Source organism: Triticum aestivum, chromosome 5D (assembly GCF_018294505.1).
Source record: "Triticum aestivum cultivar Chinese Spring chromosome 5D, IWGSC CS RefSeq v2.1, whole genome shotgun sequence".
NCBI classification, from domain to species: Eukaryota; Viridiplantae; Streptophyta; class Magnoliopsida; order Poales; family Poaceae; genus Triticum; species Triticum aestivum.
The window spans coordinates 498516784-498521500 of NC_057808.1; the positions used below are offsets into that span (position 1 = coordinate 498516784).

General features: G+C 47.2%; 1 long non-coding RNA gene across 6 annotated transcripts; it reads left to right on the forward strand.

Annotated features, from left to right (window-relative positions):
- Window positions 1–233: 233 nt before the first annotated feature.
- On the forward strand, window positions 234–4428 carry LOC123125748 (uncharacterized). Of its 6 annotated transcripts, none has more exons than XR_006461481.1 (11): window positions 234–903; window positions 973–1277; window positions 1365–1546; window positions 1646–2601; window positions 2724–2761; window positions 2847–3007; window positions 3148–3226; window positions 3312–3494; window positions 3582–3721; window positions 3809–3889; window positions 4160–4428. It is a non-coding gene; the product is annotated as an uncharacterized lncRNA (long non-coding RNA). The 6 variants fall into 6 exon arrangements; XR_006461480.1 differs by having other exon boundaries at window positions 3340–3494; XR_006461482.1 differs by having other exon boundaries at window positions 3340–3485.
- Window positions 4429–4717: the final 289 nt, after the last annotated feature.

Below are 4717 nucleotides of genomic sequence, written 5' to 3' on the forward strand. Positions count from 1 at the left end.
ATGCAATGTTGTCATGCGTGGCATTCTCTTTTCCTATTTGCTACTACTACATAAGTATTGCCTTGCATGCTACTAATAACCATATGTCTACTCCTAATGGACGAGTTGGTTGAATAGTCCCACAACTTTCAACCGGTTTATTTTCAACCGATTTATTTTCGTCCCCTCCCCCACCCCACCCCACGCAACCAAAAAAACACCCCACTAAAAAAAACACTCCTATCGTCCTGGAGATCCCAAGCTGCTATCCCTCGTCACGCAGCCGCAGACACGCTGCTACCCCTCGTCACGCAGCCGCAGACGCCGCGGCCGATCCGGGGAGACGACGCCGCGACCCGGCGACCGCCGCCGTCGGAGCGGATCACCAAGACGCGGCCTTCGTGGATCACCAGGACACCGCCACTCCTCCCTCTACCGGCTTCGATCCTTTGTCTAGGGTTCTACGCCGCCGCCGCCCCTGCTCCCGCATCTCACCTTCCTCCACGAGCACCTGCTGCTGCCACAGTGCGCCGGGCGCATCCCTTCCGCCAGCGCCGACCATCTCCCTCCCTCCAGCGCCGGCCGCCTCCCTCCCCAAGTGCGAGTGCCAGTTGCCTCCCCGCGGCCGCCTCCATCCCCTCCCTCGAATGCACTGGGCCTGCCGAATCTCACCGTCGAGCGCGTGGGCCACCCAGGCAGCCAACCTCGTTCGTCGTCTCGGCCACCATGATCTACACCGACCAGGCCCTCGGCGAGCAAGCAATCTCGTTGATGGGATTCCCATGGAGGATGTTGCCTTGCTGACGTGGCGGTTGTTGTGCTCATGTGGTCCTCTCATGTCGCAGCAGCCAACTACGATGATTCACTGATCTTGCTCTCTCATGGTAAGGAGCCTGTGGCTCTCAGGTCTCAACTAATCACAAGGTAAATAAGGTTTTTGCGAGTTCAATTCAATTTGGTGGAGAATTGATTACTTAACAGAAAACATCTCAGGTCCTCTTCTTCCCTCCGATCTCCTCGACCTGTCCGACGCCGGCGACTCCTCACCGCCCCGGGCCTTTGGAAGAAAAGTTTGGACCATCCCTCGATCTCCTCGCCCTGGCCGACGCCGCCGTCTCCTCAGCTTCGAGGAGAGGACGACTGTCAAGGACCGGCATTCGCCGGCGCGCAGCTCGGCATTGGTCAGGAAGAGCACCAGCGTCATGCCCAGGCTCATGACCCACAGCCGGAGCTTCGTCGCCAACAGGGGCGACCCTCCTCCGCCGTCGAACAAGATCCCCAAGAGCCCCTTCCCACCTGTATGTCATCTGCACACCTGTTACATCTTGCTGGTTTTGAAACTGAACTTGACTAAAGCTAAACTGAAGCTGAAACTGTTTGTGCAGGAGAAGATCTCGATGAGCTTCACGTCCGTGTGGATCATGAGCAGGATGGCCAGGAAGGAGGAGCCCTCCTCGCCGGTCTCCGACGACAACGACGACGTTGGCAGCACAGCCATGTCCTCCAAGCGGCGCCCCTTGTCGGTCGCTCGGGTGCCGTGCCGGGAAAGCTCAATGCTCTCGGGAAGGTATGTGATCGTCAGATATTTAGATGGGCTTTTCTCTGTCAGTTGTTCAGTCCGCCTGAACTCTGAACTGGACCGATGGTGCAAATTTGTTTTTGGAAGCCATGGAGCAGAGGGAGCAGGCGCAGAAGGTGGCGCTTAAGGCCTTGCGCAACGCGTCGGCGATGGAGAACATAGTTAGGATCTACAAGTATGTCCAGCAATGGCACCTCTTTTTCCTATGGCAATTTGACACCGTCTGGACAGAGTGGCTTGTCTGCTTGAGCCCGCATACTACGACGGCCAACTTGCTCGGTGCACACGTCGGTTGGTCCCAGGTCAGGCCCCTCTAGATCCCACTTGGAAGCTGCAGTACTGGATGGATGAGAACTACGCTTACAATTGCGAGCACTGCAAGGTATGCATGTGTCCCTCTTCCACGGATGTCAACATGTCGTTTTTTATAAGTTTTAGACACAGTCTGATCTATGTACTTTGTCCCTTTTTCCTTAGCAAACAATGCATTCTGCGATAATGAGCATATAGTGTCGAACTATTATTATAACATTGCAGTTTTGTTCGAGTCCAAGTTCCCGACCATCATCTCACATATAGTGTTCTCAAATTAGATCGATAGTAATGCAAATTTATGCTAGAATGTGCAACAAAACTATCTTGTTTGTATCTGTTAACTGTTGAATCCCCAAGATGAATGCCCGTACAAGAAGCTTGTCAATCCTAAATTCTTTCTTAGTAAACATATTTGATCACATAGTTTTCTTTTTTTGTGAATTCCGAACATACTACTTGGAGGAAGGAGGGGGCGGCACAGAGAGGGTCCTCACACAGTCCAGTGATCGACCACGACGACGCGGCCGTGCGGTGGGTACCCACGGACGCCGCTCTGCCGGGTCGGAGGAGGAGTCCAGATCCGGCACCTCACCAAGGTCGGCGCTGCACGGTGAGTGCAACTGCCTTGAGAAACCCGGCCCGGCCATCTTCTCCCCCGAGTTGCTGCCACGGCGAACCCTATAGGCGCCTCTGCGCCCCAGTCAAGTCTCATGTGTGCGTTGATTTAGGTCAGCCTTCACGTCATATATATTTGACCTACATCAATTATCTTATTGCTTATATCTACTATTCAAACAATATTATTTTAAAACTTCTTGATTTACTGTTAACTTAGTTTATTGGATGGCAGGAGGAGTGTACTGTTGAGATCAATGTCGGGATCCGCAAGTACTACTATTCAGAGTTCCCGTGGACTTTTCGTTCAGGCAAATGATAGCCTTCTTAAAATTGCATTTTGTTGTTGGTGTTTTAGGTTTCTATTGCGTAGCATCAGATTAATATTGCCAAGCATGAGCTGGCGGGGCATATGGAAGATATCCCATGGGCCAGCAGCTGGAGCCTGGAAGCAGATGTTAATGCTCCATAGCAGAGAGTTTAGGTTTACAGCAAACAGCGACTACCAAATTTTCCATGGTTAGTGTTGATTCCTAATGATCTGTGGTTTATAACATTGATGATAACATCTAGGCTATCTCAAATTTACCATCAGAATAGTGATCTTTGTGCATGATTGGTTTAAATTAATTTTTTCATCCCAGCTCTTCTGTTTCCAGTAGGATATAAACGGAGATTGTCATGGAGATGGTTGCCATCAGTTCCATTTTGTTGCACATCACAAGCCTGCCATTTTAGGTTGATATATGTTTTCAATATCTTTACCTCTACTATTTCAAGAATGTGTGATGTGTCACTAGCTTATTCCATTCTTGCATTGTAGTACCTTGAGGTCTGACTCATGCATGCAGATGGGGAGATGCATTCATGTGCTTGCTGTTGCGTGCCAGTAGCTTCGTTCAGTTGCTTCAGTGGGATAAAGTTACTCGATGTGGATTTTGTTCTGTAAACGTTCAACAAATTTGCCAGCGAGTAGTTTGACACATACGAGCATGAGGTTCTTCTGGTAACAAGTTCTTGATGCGTCGATAGGATAAGTTTTACAGAAATGAGATGATCTTCTTAAGGGAGGCATTTTTACATCTTTGCACAGGTGTACTTTTGCGGCTGTACTTTTGTTAATTGAAAGTGGAATTACCCCAATTGATAACCAAATTTTGTGCTCACTGCCGACATGGGGTTGATGATGACGTCCCAGAGCCCTTGCCTCTGCTTGATGCTGCGTCGAGCAAGGTCCACCCCTGCTACCAAATGCATTTGGACTCGCATATTTCTATCATAGAGGAGTAAACCTACAAATCTCATCTCATTCTTTCACAGATGAAGCCATCAGATACGTGTGGTGTGTAGAGTCCGTTCTAATCAATGGAAAGGAAGTGGAGGAAGGGAAATTGCCTACAGGTGATACTGATAACTTTAAAACCATTACTATGGTTACAAAATGCGGTAAATATTGCAGACACTGATAACTTTAAAAACATTACTATGATTACAAAATGCGTAAATATTGCAGATACTTCATTTTTCCTATTTGGTACAGTTAGATCCTTATTCGCTTACTTGTGATGTATTTCTGATTGTTTTGACGTGTTCATGAATTGCAAAATGGGGCTTCAAATGCATATCAAATCATGATTTCCAACATGATCGATTTTCATGTCTTTTTTGCAGAGTTATTTACATTTCAACCTGATCACAAGGCCATTAGAGATTGGACTATTCCACTCGGTCCGAACTACATTAGGTCAATTGTACATTTTATTTCAAGTTACGAAGAATACGAGCTGAGAACATATAGGAGCTCTATGTGGTTTAAATATTTTTAGACGAAGTTTGATGTACTTCTCATGAATATCTTCGTAAACAGAAATAATGGTAAACCATGCACTGCTACATTATGTTTCACCAGAATCACTCTTTATAATATCTTGTTGCTTTCATGTTGTGGATACTAATTATCTTCGGCATCTACTAAGGTAAAGCTAAATGTTTTACGAGTATATTTCCATCATGTTGAGTAATTTATTTTGAAGATGATACTAATATGTTAATCGGCTACTTGGTGACCTTAACCGTCCCATTAACTAATTTATTGACCGGTATTGTGAAGAATTACTAACGGCAAAGGTACACCTTTGCCATGTGTTTTGGACAGTTCAAGTTTCCGTGCTTGTAATTGTGCCAATGGATGAACTGATTCATGAGACGTTGGTTCCAAGAACCCAAAAG